A 16,040-nucleotide genomic window follows, 5' to 3' on the forward strand; every position below is an offset into this window, starting at 1 on the left:
TCCATAGACATCTGTAAGCAATGCCTGACATTCCAATAAAAGAAACCCACTGACAGTTTACTGACTGAAATGCGCCTACGTTATGCCAACTGTGTTGATGGCTGCTTATACCTCTGCGATCTATACGAAATACACGAAATTATAGGGGCGGGCGTGGTAATATTCCACAATAAATTCTGCATTTTTTCTAGGAAACCGGCTGTAAAAAATGTGTTGCATTGCTTACTGAACGCCCCTCATTAATATTAAAAGTTGTTTGCTGTTAGGCTGGTTAGTACCGTCAAATATAGGTGGCAAGATCAAACCATTAATGTCTATTTCTCCCCTGGGCAGCAGGTCAGGTTTTAAAGTGTGGACGCTAGAACGCGAAACGAGTTATCTATATGACTGGGGATGTCCGTCTGGTGGTGTAGTTACTGCAAGCAGGAAACATCAGGTTGTGAAGTTTGTTACATGTTTGTGAAAAGACTGTCTGATGCAGAGAAAAAACAACTCACAACTTGAAGTGTGGACATATTAAGGTATTACATATAAAATTATCATGACTTATACCTGTTACACCCTGTATATAAATGGTGTAGTCGATAATGACGAGAGTTCTACGAGGCTGTTTGCAGACGTTGCTGGTTGTCTATGGAAAGGCTGCAACACCAGGAAACTTTAATTAATGCAGGAAGACGTGCAAAGAATTGATGATTGGTGTAACTAACTGTGATCACACAGAAATGTAATGCGTAATTTCAGATATCCATAACTTTTCTATTGCACCACTGGCGATAAATCACTGGATACAGGAAGAAAAGGAAAATACCTAAGTATAGCGAGCAGATGAGAAGCTGAGGTGTGTTGGAGCAACCTGAAGAGAACGTTAACTCATCAGTGAAAGAAGTGGCTTTCAAAACATTACAATGATCATTTCCTGTGTGTCGCTCATCAATATTCGAAATGGGACTTAACATCTGAGGTCATCAGTCACCTGGACTTAGAACTACTTAAACCTAACTAACCTAAGGACATCACAGACATCCATGCCCGAGGCAGGATTCGAGCCTGCGACCGTAGCAGCCGCGTGGATCCGGACTGAAGCGCCTAGAACCGCTCGACCACAGCGGCCAGCCAACAATATTCGATCACTACCAGTTGCTAGAAAATAGAAAGAAGATACAGTGAAGAGCCACGCGTTTTGTTGGCAAGCGCGAGATTAAACGGAAATACTTAGCAAGCTAAAGTGGCAGGCATTATAAAAGGGTCGTTATGTGTCACAGAGGGATTTTCTGTTGAAATTCTGAGAGCGTACATTCGAACAATAGTCGTGTGGCATATACTTTTTCAGATAAAAGCGTCACAAAAATACGAAAAATTTAGAGTAATTACGTTTGCCGAAAGGCGTTCTTCCCATGCACTATTCGAAAATGGAATAAAGAAAGAGAGAAGTGATAGATGTACCACAAGTACCTACCGCCACACACGATAAAGTGGTTTACAGAGTATAGATTTAGCGTCAGATGGTTCGTTCAAGTTTCTTCGAGTTTCCCGCGTTACTCAAGGCGCAGTTGAATGGTCAGATGACGTGGGATGAGAACGCCACTGGCACGTAGTTTTGTTTTACGAATGTTACCTGGCGATGTACAGAATTATCTTCCATACTTCAACCGTAGTATAAAATATAAAACATAGAGTGAATCATCAAGTGATAAGAGTCACATATATAGGAATAATTCTATTAACGGAGAATATTCTCTGTATTGGTTAGTTCAGTAATTTCAATGATACATAATTAAACACACGACACCGTACTACTTCTACAGATTCAGTTCGTCACAAAACAATCCCAACAGTCCGAGAGTATAAAACACCTCAGCAGTGTCCTTCACTACTAGTTCTCGCAATTGCTTGGTTGAATAACACGCTTAAAACGACACCATATGCGTAAATAATCGGAACAGAAAATGCGAATAATTAGTGAACAATAAATGAAGTACAGGTTTCTGAATCTTTAATGTGAAAACTCTTGAAGCTTTTTGAATAAAACAAATGTTATTAACATTCTAAGTCTTTATTCTTCATTTATACATATTTGCAGAAAATGTGAATAATTAGAGAACCAGAAATGAAGTACAGGTTTTTAAATACAAGGACTTGGTGCCTCCGAATTTTTAATGTGAAAAATCTTAAAGCTTTTTAAATAAAACGAATGTTATTAACATTCTACGTCTTTATTCTTAATTTATAGATATTTCCAACCCTCTGCCACTAGAGGTCTCCAAATTGTAGAGAGTTAAATGGCGTTGTGTAACGGGACTACATCTGTGCTGGGAAACAGCCTGCTGTAATCGAACTTCGAAGTCAAAGAGCTCCTGGAAACAAGAGCAACCTCTCTTTCAGCATGGCGATGCCATACCACACGCAACCGCTGCGACTTCGGCATCAATTTGACGCCTTGGCTTCCCTGTCATCGATCATCCTGCATACAGTCCCCACTTGTCCCCATCCGATTTTCATCTATTCCTACAACCTAAAGAAAACCTGCGACATTCCCATTTTGTTTAGTGACGAATCAGTGCAAGCAGAGGTGATGTGACTCGGTGAACAGACAAAACATTCTACAGTGACGGTGTCAAAAAACTGATCTCTCTTTAGGAGAAATGTGTTCGTCATGAGGGTGACTATTTGAGAAATAAATGTATAGACATGAAGAACAAAGACGTAAAATATTAGTAACGTTTTATTTAAAAATATATACGAGTATTCCCATGAGAAATCCTCAAGCATTGCTTTTCAGCACGCTCTCGTACGAATTAGAAATGCCTTCTATTACTTTTACCTCACTTAAATTCTATTCTATCTCACCACGGTTAATTGCAAAACTACTAAGCGCCTATATCGATGATAGACTGGTTCTAGGCATATAACATGTAACTAACGACTGCAGTCGAGAATGGTACCCTGCTCTTTGCAGTCCCAGTGGCAGACAGAGTGAAGATAAAACACTGAAATCTCGTACATAGAATTACATACATGAGAAATGTTATTTAAGGAATGAAATGCTATATGGGACCTATTAGTTGAAGTGTTTCAAGGATCAATCACTTGATGCAAATGTATTTACGGGAACAGAAAACAGAGAAATATGATACACATGTAACACACTCCGATGCGACAAAAATGGTTATGCGAAGCGAGAAGCAACTAGAATCGTTTGGAAGTACTTGCACGACAACAGACGCCGAGCGAGTGGACCCGGCAGTAGCGAAGGCAGCAGCACCATTTGCCTTATACACAGTAATTTAGTTTATTTATTTATTTTCTTCACGTACTTCTGAAATGCAGTTATCTATACCCGTGTATTTTACTGTGTGTACTAGTGGTTTCCAAATTAACGTAAGTTTCTGTTTTTGCGTAAATCTTGGTGCATATCTCTGTGTAAGGTGGCATACTACTGTAATTTTCCCCCCGCCACCAGGTCCACGTCACGTCACTAAGTTCAAATCTCGTGCTGGTACAGGGCAAATAATTTCGATCATTGCATTCTAGTTAGCATACGTATTTCGTGCAGTAGCTTTATCGGTAAGCAGAGTGTCTAGCAACAGGTAGCTGTAGATATGTCCACTTCAGTAGAAAAGTTTTTTTCTATTCAAGTGCTTGCCGTCTCAGGGTGCAGCGAGAAATCTTCACAGCAGTTTTTAATGTTTCTTTATTCTCCTCTTTATTATTTACATACATTCCACACTCAGTAGCGCCATTTGAGATCTTGTATCTATTTTTTACACAATACGATGTGGTTAGTTAATGTGATTGCTGGGAGCGGAAACAAAGAAAATTGGCTCCTGTCCGTAAACAGCTGCAAGCTGCGTTGGCTACCGTGGTCATGCTTCTGGCTAGTACTCAAAATTGCGGCGACATCGGAGCGCTGGTGACAAGATCTGTGAGACCTTTGGTGCCGTCAGAATCTCCTGTTGACGTTGGTGTCGCTGCATCTTCTGATGCGCAACATCTGACAAATCCGTCCTCATTCGAGGGCGGTTGGCAGACGATTATTCGTTAGCTGGACGGAAGTGGAAATAGAGAGCAGGTCGCGTGGCTTGCTCCCAACGCCTCAGCAATGGGTACGAGGTGCTGCCCAGTGTTAATGAAAACTCTGAGATGTCACGGGATGCTTCTCATGTTGGGCCAGCGACCAATGCAATGGGTAGTTCTGCTTGCGATTTAGAGCTCAAATGTTAGGCGGGTGATGGAGCTCCTCAGGTAAATAGCAGGTAAGGCGGGAAAGAAAGTCAGTTTGAACTCGATATGTGTGCTGGTGGGCCACGATGGAGATTTAAAGGAGGTACTGCCGGCAGCTTTCGAGCGCACTGAGTGAGACCGGCTGCATGTAGTGGTACATGTCGGCATGAATGACGGCTGCCACTTGGGTTCTGAGGACATCCTCGACTCCTTTCGCCGGATGGCAGCTAGCGTCCCACACAGGGTGTAGGCTATCCTGTCTATCTGCAGCATCGTAGCTAGGGATGTTGATGGTTCTCTGGTTTGGACAGGGTGGAAGGTCTAGCCCCTAGGCTCACACGCCTCTGCGACGGAGTCAGATGCGAATTTCTCGACCACCGCTATTGGGTGCAGAATTGTAGGGTTCCCCTTAATAGGTTAGGGGTGTACTACACGCTGGAAGGGGCTACTAGCCTGTGAGGCTTCTTTAAGTTCGATGAGCCCTCTACTAAAACGGTCCTTGGTGTGAGAGCATCCTCTGCTCATTTCGGCGGATGGTAGGAAGATATTTTTGCTTAGCAAGAAAGACAGGATACAAATTTCAGAGAACCTGAACAGGCAGCATTAAATATTCGGTGATAAATACGGACATGTGGAGAACAAATGGAAAAAATTCAAAGGCATCCTACAATATTTCCTGGACAGTATGTTTCGAGTAAGGTCCTAAGGGATGGGACGGACCTGCCATGATTTAATAGTCGTGTTAGAAAACTGCTACGCAAACAAAGAGAGATACGTCTCATATTCAAGGGAAGTAAAAACCTAGCCAAAAAACAAAAGATGAACGAAGCGAAAATGAGTGTAAGGAGAGCAAGTAGAGAAGCGTTTCATCACTTAAAAAAATGGTTCAAATGTCTCTGAGCGCTATGGGACTTAACGTCTGAGGTCATCAGTCCCCTAGAACTTAGAACTAGTTAAACCTAACTAACCTAAGGACATCACACACATCCATGCCCGAGGCAGGATTCGAACCTGCGACCGTAGCGGTCTTTATGACTTTAAAGTAAAACTTAGTGAACCCATCTGAATAAAAATACTAAGAGGTTTTGGTCCTACGTAGAATCATGTATTCATTCACTCAATGACCACACTGGTACCGGAAAGGAAGATAACAGAGAAAAGGCTGAAATACTGAATTTCGTCTTTCGAAGATGTTTCACCGCGGAAGGTAGTAAAGCGATCCCTCCTTTCAACCGTAGTAGGAACTTAGAAATGGCAGGTATTGAGGTAATCGATTGCGGAATAGAAAATCAACTACAATCGCTTAGTAGCGGAAAGGCGTTAGTACCAGATGAGATACCTATAAGAGTCTACAAAGATTATGTGAAAGAACTTACTCCGCTTCTAGCAGTAAATTATCGTAGATCGCTTAAGCATCGAAAGATACCTAGCGACTGCAAGAAAGTGCAGGTCATTTCCGTTTTTAAGAAGGATCTTAGGACTGATGCACATAATTATATAACTATACCGTTGACGTTAATATGTTGTAGAATAATGTAACATGTTTTATACTTAAGAATTATGACGTTTTCGGTGAATGAATGAATGAAAATCTCCTCTGTGAAAATGATCAAGTATTCCAGAAAGAGAGCTCCTGCGAAACTGATCTCGCTTTGTTCCTCCATGAGATCCACAGCGTCGTAGACAATGTGGCTCAGGTTGATGCCGTGGTCCTTGACTTCAGGAAGGCATCTGAGACCGACCTGCAGTACCATTTGGTGAAAAAATTTTCGTGAGCTGGCTCGCATTCAGTGGGGCGAAACCTATCACAGAAGCAAGCAAAACACAAATATTTCTTACACCATGCGCAACACACAAACGAAATCTCGCTACACTGACATGTTGTCCGATATATTGCTCGGAAAACATGTTGCTAAATACAGCTCTGTCATATATCAATTTGGATGCGCACCAAGTGTATAAAAGTATATCTTGAAATACACAGAAAGGCACATAGAGGTATTCGACTGAAACATAGCCATGACCAAGATTGTAACTGTGGTCGGCAGCATCGTTATCTACCACCTTGACAACTCGAATAGTGACACTGCTCGTCCGGTTACTTACGTTTACCGGTATCAAAGTTACAGCATTAGAACACAAAAATATTAATAACCCGAAGATCATTAACTTTGGACCCATAGTACAGTAAAGCAGTCATCAGTCGGAAGATTGGTTTGAACACCACAGTGCTTTAATAGGCACGGTCTTGTTGGAGTGGTATGCCGTTGCTTTCCTCCGACCTTTGAGTTGACCTACCTAGCCAGTTAATAAGGGAACCGACAGTTTGACGTGGCTTTCGGACCACAGTGCAACTCAGCATTTTTCACATCAACAAACACTGCCAGAGGGGTAATGTGTTTAAAATGGCACATAAAAATCGTGGAAAAGACGATTGATCGAACCCGAGACCTTTGTTCTTTACCACGTTGCCACCACATAGCAACCACTGTGGATTCTGCTTGGCATTAAAATTAACTACCTCTGGTTTGTGCCTGCGTTGGCACGTTTGTGTCCCTGCACCGAAGTAAAGAGAACTGAACTGGATGTAGTGCCTTCATGTTGGGATAAACAGAAAAGGAGATAAATTAAACAACATAAATGGTCTCTCTTTGATGCCTCAATCTTCATCGCCATTATGCGTCTTATGAGAAGAGACGTACTCTTCATTAAAATAAACATCGTCGACTTGCGATGTATTTTACATTAAAATTTTACTAACAAAATTAAAATAGGAGAAGTTTTCCTTTTGTTCATAGCACCTTAATCGTTGAAGAGAAGTTGAGCTGAAATTAAACAATATGTGCTTTGAACAAAGTCTTCTTTTTATTACACAGTAGACTCAGTACCGCGTCCAGTTCCCGTCCTGTTCTACAACTGCATTTAATCGCCGGGAACAGAGGCAACAAGCTTTCTGATGAATCTGTCACTCTGACATCTCTTCTCACGCAGCGTGAACTGCTTCCAACACCGCTGCCTTGGATGTTGGTGCAGGTCTTTTGCTCCTAATAATTTTTTCTGTCTCTGCCCACACGTGCTCTATGGTATTGAGGTCAGCAGATTTTGGTGGCCAGTCCTACAGATCAATGCCTCCTTTTATCTGAAACCAGTGTCTTACACGATTGGCTGTATGGATTGGGGAACGGTCATGTTGGAAGGATACTACCTCCAGGAAATCGCTGATGAACTGAAGGAAGTGTGATTTCTTCCAGTATTTCGCAATAATAAGCAGTACAAAGCGGACGCTCAAGCTCCCACAGCACGCAGCAACTCTTTGCTGATAACCAGCCCCAAGCTGTGGCAGACGTCCGGTCATACCTTTGCCTCTGCTGGACATATTTACGGTCGTATCTCGCTCCACTTAGTCGATATACAAGGACAGGGCTATCTGGAGCATTTGAAAGTACCTTCTCGTCGGTAAATATAACTCGGTCCCAATACTAAAGCGGCTTCCTTCCGTAGGCCAGTGTGAAATTTAACATGGCAGACCTATGTTGCGCTTTCAGCATTTCCTTAACAACCGATTACTGTTTATACATTCATTCCTCGTTGAGCCGAAGACGTATGGTCGACCTGCTCACTGTTAGCTGCAGGATGTTTTTAATTTCTCTGCTGCTCCTGAAAGGGTCCTCAACACTGCAGCATGTATATCTTGTCTTCATCCTCTGTGGTAGTCCGTGGGCGTCCAGAGCGACGACGACAGTTTACGTGGCCTTCATCTTCCATCCTCTTCACACAGAGGTGAATAGTGGATCTGCTGTATCCCAGAACACGGGAAATGTCACTGATACAGTACCTGTCTTCATAAAGCGCAAGCATACGGCCTTTATCAAACTCACTGAGCTGTGACGTGTCGCCTTGACAGAAGTAAGATCCGACTCACAAGGCAACAGGAAACGAAGTGCCACACAGGTTGCACAGCACTCGCACGAGCACCGAAGTCAAATTCGTTCCCAATTTCAAGCTTTCAATACTGTGACACACAGATTATATTCACTTCTCACTGGAACGTTTAGAGAATATCATTAAATCAATGCTGTTGCAGACGATCCAGTTATAACAGATAGCTGGGTTCAGTTTATGGGTATATCTGCCAAAATCACTAGTCTGAAATACGCAGTTGTTGATTTCACCACATATGTCTTAAAAAAAAAAAAAAAAAAAAAAAAAAAAAAAAAAAAAAAAAAAAAGCACGAACAATGATAAAACTATTTTTAACGAGCTGTGTAAGATGACAATTTATATCTGTTTAACAAAATTCAGGTCAAACAGAAATATGTTTTAGTCGTCACTATTACTTCGAAGGAAAAAACATGTTTTAGTACGGATGACAAAAGTAAACTGTGGCGTTCAGTGTATTCGAGGTATTGCATACATTGCTGAATGTCACTTAGAACGTTCGTTGCGGGGAGCAGGGGGAAACAGTCTCCACAAACTTTCGATTTGTAAATAAGTCTCACAAGGAGAGAGTCTGACATGTGCGCTACCGATTTTGATCGAATATTGCATGGACGTTCTAGCTTTCTGCTAGACACTCCATAGCTTTTGAAAAAATCGAGGCCAAAGTTGAGGACGGACAATCGTATTTTCAGTGCTGTACGTCGAAAGAGCGGCTACCAATAAAACATTTTATTAGTACGCTCAAGGGTCCAGCCGTTATGTGGCGGAAGAGTGGTAAAGGGCAAGTCTCTGAATACGAATGTCTTGGGTTCGATCCCTGGTCAGTCCCACAATATTTATGTGCCATTTTACACTCATTTCCCCTCGGGCAGTGTTTGGTGATGTGAAAAATGCCGAATTGCACTATGGTCCGAAAGCCACATTAAACTGTAAGTTCTCCTATTAACTAGCTAGGTAAGTCAACTCAAAGGTCGGAGGAAAGCAACAGCATACCACCTCCAACAAGACCGTGCCTATTAAAGCACTGTGGTGTTCAAACAACTCTTCCGATTGATGACTGCTTTACTTTACTTCGGGGATCAAAGTTCATGATCTTCGGTTTATTAATATTTTTGTGTTTTCATGCTGTAGGTTTGATACCAGTAAAAATAAGTAACCGCCCGGTCACTGTCACCATTCGAGTTGTCAAAGTGGTAGACGACGATGCTGTCGACTCCAATTACAATCTTGGTCATGGCTATGTTTCAGTCGAATACCTCTATGTGCCTTTCTGTGTATTTCAAAATATAATTTTATGGACATGGTACGCATCCAAATTGATATGTGATAGAGCTGTATTTCGCAACATGAATCAGATATGTTTTCCGAGCAATATATCGGACAACACGTCAGTGCAGGGAGATTTTATTTGTGTGTTGCCCATGGTGCAAGAAATATTTGTGTTTTGCTTCCTTCTGTGATAGGTTTCACCCCACTGAATGCGAGCAAGCTCACGAATAGGCTGTCTATAAATAAACTGCCTATTGGCTTCTGTCTCGGGTTCTTCGGCCGACGTTCATCTAATGATTTTTCTGACGTTTCGCCAGCACGAGTGGCTGGCATTGTCAAAGCTTCACCCTCCATTACCGGTGGTGAACTGAAGCCGATCTCGCGGGCGCAGACTATATGTACCCGGCGCGCCAACGTCCGAGGGCTTCTCCGCGGTCATTTCCGGTGCGGTTCTCCTCTTGCTACCTGCAACTGTCGTTCGCTGCAGTACGGGAAGCCAGGATCCGTTTACCTTAAGGCTTTCTTCTTTCTTGTTCAAACTGTTCGCGTGATTTTGTATTTCTACAGCTTCTCTGAACAAGCGCGTGTGATAGTGCTTCTCTACAGCCAGAACTTCCGTGTCGGCGAATTTTATTACGTGGTCGGTCTCATTCAGTGCGTGCTCTGCCACGGCCGATTTCTCCACCTGCCCCAACCTGCAATGTCGCTTATGCTCTTTGAACCTGGTGGTGATGGATCGGAATGACTTGTGTTCGGGGTAATATGAAAATCTCAGTAAGAGAATACGACAACGGGATGCTGGTGATGCAGGCAATACTACCCAACTATTTCTGTCGTCTTAACACCATGACGACAGACAAATTGGCGACTCAGTGTATTTTGAATATAATTCATTAGCCTTCTTGCGACCTCGTTCTAATACCTCGTGGGAGCAGGCATAATATTTTGCTTTTTGAACACTGAGCAATAACACACAAAGATAGTAAATGGAAGGATACAAAGAAACAATCAGAATCATGGGTGTGGATCCAGTTCATCATTAGAAGACTAAGCAAGAGGGAAACATTACGAAATCAATGAAAGCGCAGATCTGCACAGTGCCCGCAGCTGCAATTTAGTTTCTGTCTTAATGGGGAAATTTTTTTAGTTTCTTCTCTTCTGAAATTTCAACTAAATTGATTATTACGTGGCACAGAATAATTAGTTAACTGTTTGTATTATAGCTTCCATTCACACCAACATTTTTCTATATTCTCGTGCAATTCATGAAATTATACTTGTATGATCACAAGATTGCGCACAGATGCAATCGATTTCGGGGTACAAAGTGTTTTATAACTTACTTTTCCTGACAGGTGGGCAAAGTGGATTTCCAAAGACTTTTTATTGTACTGAAATAATCTTTTGTCACAAAATAATGAGGTATATTTTGTGGGAAACTGTAATCGTGATGGAAGATTATACACCTGAATGTTTGACACAGCTGGTAGGAGAAGACGCTGCATATTAACCGAATCCCGCGTCTTCTCTCACTATCCTCCTATGACACGAGCACGGGATTCTCCTCGCATACCGCTACACAGCTGTTCCTAGCACAACTGAGAATTGGCAACATCGTCCCAAACATTTGGCGACACTGTGAAAGTGCAATCACTTCCGCTTATGGTACTGAATTGACTCGCTAAATTCACTTGATAATTCCTTTCCATTTGAATGACTCGTGCCATATAATCCTCATATAAACTAAGACACTGAGACAGAAAATACAATTTTTTGTCTAAAGAAATGCTATTCTTCACATAAGTGACAACTTTTATTGTCTTTCACGATGCGTTATCAGGCTGAGCGACCAATACCATGATGAAAGTGGTGTGCTGGCAGCAGTGTGTCCGCAGCCCCGTGGTACGGGCATGTCTCGTGTTGCAACGGTTCAGTGAGTCGTCACTTCTGACTGCGGTAGGGGCCAGCGTGTGTGAGCTTTTTTTCTGATTTATTTTATGGAGCTGCGACTTTCCAGAAAAAATTCTGTAACAAAATCGGAAGAAAACCTTTACACATCAAGTCCTCTTGGTAGCTCGACTCAGTAAGTTGTGTTAATGGTCATAGATCTCGGCTTTCTTACTGCGAAGCTGCTGCACAATACAAGAGTCTCTGAAGAAATTCGAATCGACCGTCAACGATACGAATTTCAATATTGTGCTCCACTTAAGACTCACATGTCAGGGTGATGAGTATGAAGGAAATAAACCTCTTGATTACTACAGTGCCTCTATGGAAAATTTCCACAGTAGCAATTAGGATCTCTCTGCAGGCATTTGCTAACAGCGGCTCTAGCAAGTTACTTTTACTCTGGGTAGCTTCAAATATGGGCAATTTTGTCTCCTTAAATCCAACTGAATATTTTAAATACCATTTTTGAACAGCCTTCACATCTCCATTAATTAATGTATGGACCTCAAAACAAGCAATTTGCCTGAGTAGCTATAGAGCAGGTTCTGAAAGGTATTGACACAATGTTTCGCATCCATTTACCATAGGGAATCAACGAAAGAAACCAAACACATTACATTGCATTTACTCTCTGTGCCTTGACTAACACATACGAATCCATGACAAAAAATAAATTATTTGAAGAATCTCCTGTGAAAGGAAAAAGAACAGGATGTGACGCTTTAATTATAGCGCACTGGATCAGAAAAAATGAAATTAATTCTGTACCACATTGATGTATTGCATACTAGTGTAATAAAATAAAAACGGTTTTGTGCTTCCGTTGCTATCGAGTGTGAAACACAAATCGTAGACAGATTTTATGGGTCACCACTCAACAACATTAAAACGTCATACACAGTCGAGATTGAGGAGTGGAGCAGACGTTGTCGGCAGAAGGCGAGGCAGCGCAATGCCTCAGCCCCAGCCGGTAGGCAGCAAACGGATCCCAGAGAACTCGGACGCATGCGGTCTTCAGAGGCAGATGGTAGGCCAAGAAGTCTCTCGCTAAAATATTGTTGAACCAAACTGTTATTACCAATGTGACAGAAAGCGAAATACACTCCTGGAAATGGAAAAAAGAACACATTGACACCGGTGTGTCAGACCCACCATACTTGCTCCGGACACTGCGAGAGGGCTGTACAAGCAATGATCACACGCACGGCACAGCGGACACACCAGGAACCGCGGTGTTGGCCGTCGAATGGCGCTAGCTGCGCAGCATTTGTGCACCGCCGCCGTCAGTGTCAGCCAGTTTGCCGTGGCATACGGAGCTCCATCGCAGTCTTTAACACTGGTAGCATGCCGCGACAGCGTGGACGTGAAAGGATGTGCAGTTGACGGACTTTGAGCGAGGGCGTATAGTGGGCATGCGGGAGGCCGGGTGGACGTACCGCCGAATTGCTCAACACGTGGGGCGTGAGGTCTCCACAGTACATCGATGTTGTCGCCAGTGGTCGGCGGAAGGTGCACGTGCCCGTCGACCTGGGACCGGACCGCAGCGACGCACGGATGCACGCCAAGACCGTAGGATCCTACGCAGTGCCGTAGGGGACCGCACCGCCACTTCCCAGCAAATTAGGGACACTGTTGCTCCTGGGGTATCGGCGAGGACCATTCGCAACCGTCTCCATGAAGCTGGGCTACGGTCCCGCACACCGTTAGGCCGTCTTCCGCTCACGCCCCAACATCGTGCAGCCCGCCTCCAGTGGTGTCGCGACAGGCGTGAATGGAGGGACGAATGGAGACGTGTCGTCTTCAGCGATGAGAGTCGCTTCTGCCTTGGTGCCAATGATGGTCGTATGCGTGTTTGGCGCCGTGCAGGTGAGCGCCACAATCAGGTCTGCATACGACCGAGGCACACAGGGCCAACACCCGGCATCATGGTGTGGGGAGCGATCTCCTACACTGGCCGTATACCACTGGTGATCGTCGAGGGGACACTGAATAGTGCACGGTACATCCAAACCGTCATCGAACCCATCGTTCTACCATTCCTAGACCGGCAAGGGAACTTGCTGTTCCAACAGGACAATGCACGTCCGCATGTATCCCGTGCCACCCAACGTGCTCTAGAAGGTGTAAGTCAACTACCCTGGGCAGCAAGATCTCCGGATCTGTCCCCCATTGAGCATGTTTGGGACTGGATGAAGCGTCGTCTCACGCGGTCTGCACGTCCAGCACGAACGCTGGTCCAACTGAGGCGCCAGGTGGAAATGGCATGGCAAGCCGTTCCACAGGACTACATCCAGCATCTCTACGATCGTCTCCATGGGAGAATAGCAGCCTGCATTGCTGCGAAAGGTGGATATACACTGTACTAGTGCCGACATTGTGCATGCTCTGTTGCCTGTGTCTATGTGCCTGTGGTTCTGTCAGTGTGATCATGTGATGTATCTGACCCCAGGAATGTGTCAATAAAGTTTCCCCTTCCTGGGACAATGAATTCACGGTGTTCTTATTTCAATTTCCAGGAGTGTATATTATAGACTCGCTTGAATTACACTCATAGCTTCAGCACCGAGAGCAAAGGGGCGATAAAAGATTTCTCGACGTGTGCTTTCGGTTTCCAGACGTTCTATTAGCTAGTCTTGCGTTTTACCTCAAGACTACAGTCATATTCAAGAGTCATGTACTCAGACTGCATTCGAGACTTCCTCCGGGAAGTGCCGCAGTCTACAATGTTGTCAGATCGAGTATATTGCCAGACAGAATTCCGAGGGAGCACGGCTGTATAGTCCACCTTACGTGAATGACTCGATGGTCAATTTTTTTGTCTAAGACTGTGTCTACAACACATATTGCACGCTGAAGACCCAGAAGAATTTAAAAAACCAAACTAGTTTATGAGAGCAACAATAACTATAGTGTTCGAAGTATTTACAATATTGTATTTGTGTGTGTAAATGCCTTCCAATGCCCACTCAAGGAAGACAAGGATACACAGTCTAGCTTCAATATTATAAATATGCCTCAGTTTGTGGATGAATTCAGATTTAGGTTGATAATCATTTTGAATATTTAGCAGTACTGTACCCATTGGTGTTAAACTCGTTTTCAACCAATGATTCCCACAGGTACAGGAATACTACTTGTGATACCTCTTAGAGAAAATATTTACGCACTGCTATCAGATGAAAAGATCAACCTGAAACAAACTGTGGGAAGTTTGTTTCACCTGGATGAAGTTCTTTTCATATTTGAGATATCTGTGAACGTTGCTGCATCAGACTATTTAAGAAGAACTAAATTCCTTCAGCTACGACAATGTTTAAAGAAATCGTCTTAACGGCACTAAATCGTGGTTTGTGAATCGTTTTCCGGCCAAACTCTGCCGCATTTCGCTGGTTGGAAGGCAAAAAGCATACTGACAAATTTCACAGAAGGAAAAGGGGGACGAAATGTCTCCCACTGGAAGGTCATGTTGTTTTATTGATATGATTACAAAATCAGGTAAAACGAACAGTGAGGTGGTCAGTATAAGAACATTACTGTTGTCAGTATGATGTTGCACTGCCCAGGGCCTTTAATGATAAAGGGCCCGTTTAGAGCAGGCATATTGTATACAGAAGTGGAAGAGAGAGCACCACTAAATTCTACAATCCGTATGCATTGCATACGCACAGAAATTACTGTTGCAGTGTACTTATGGAGCCTAATGAGTGAACTGCGTATTTTATGGTGAGAAAGAACACTGGCAAACAGTCTTCGCTACATTAGGTTACTTAAACTAGTGTCACTCTGAGCTAGAATTTACGGTCAGCGACTAAGTGTAAGGTCAAAGAGTCGGATGCGGAATTTGTAACTGTGAAATACTTTCCTACATTACAGAAGCGAATATTAAATTTGAACTAATATTGCGAAAATTTAAAACTTGGATAGCTTAGAACGAAAATCTTTCTGCTTATTGCAAAGGAAAACTATTGATTTTCTAAAACTTTCTCTGTCATACACAACTTGAAACAGGTCACGTCGACTAAATCATATGGAAGAACTGACAGCGACGTATATCAGAAGACAATAAGATCCCTAGGTTTTTGGTTTGGCAGTATTCGACAGCCATTTCTAGGCGCAAGTAAATGAAGAAAGGCAGCGCGTTTTTGTTTTCATGTAACGTCTTCATCAATTACTTTAGTTTTAACGTAATCCACGAGTTATTGCTGATGTTTGATATTAACATGAAAAGGATTCCGTAGACAGGGAAAGAACCCGTTCTTGGGCAACTACTCCTATAATGACCAAAAGGCATTAAATGATCTTGAAGCACATGTGTTCCAGTAGCGGTATGAAGAAAATGATAGTAATAGTGACGGTAATAATCTAATATACCATAACTTCACACTTCACAGTGGATTTTCTTGAACTAGGAAATTTGCTGAATTAGTGAAAATTTCAAAATGGCTTCACATTGAGGCTATCACAGGTGCAATGCGCGGGTTCAGACATTTACTTGTAAGAGGCACAAACAGATTTACTTTACCTCTGGTAGCCTCAAGAGAAATACGTTATAATCCAGAATCCGCATTAAACAACACGTTCCTTCATTATCAACTGGGCAGAGCTGGTTGACATTGGGAAATGACGTAGGCAGATGTGGTGGTAAACAGATATACTGA

Source organism: Schistocerca nitens, chromosome 6 (assembly GCF_023898315.1).
Source record: "Schistocerca nitens isolate TAMUIC-IGC-003100 chromosome 6, iqSchNite1.1, whole genome shotgun sequence".
Taxonomy (NCBI): Eukaryota; Metazoa; Arthropoda; class Insecta; order Orthoptera; family Acrididae; genus Schistocerca; species Schistocerca nitens.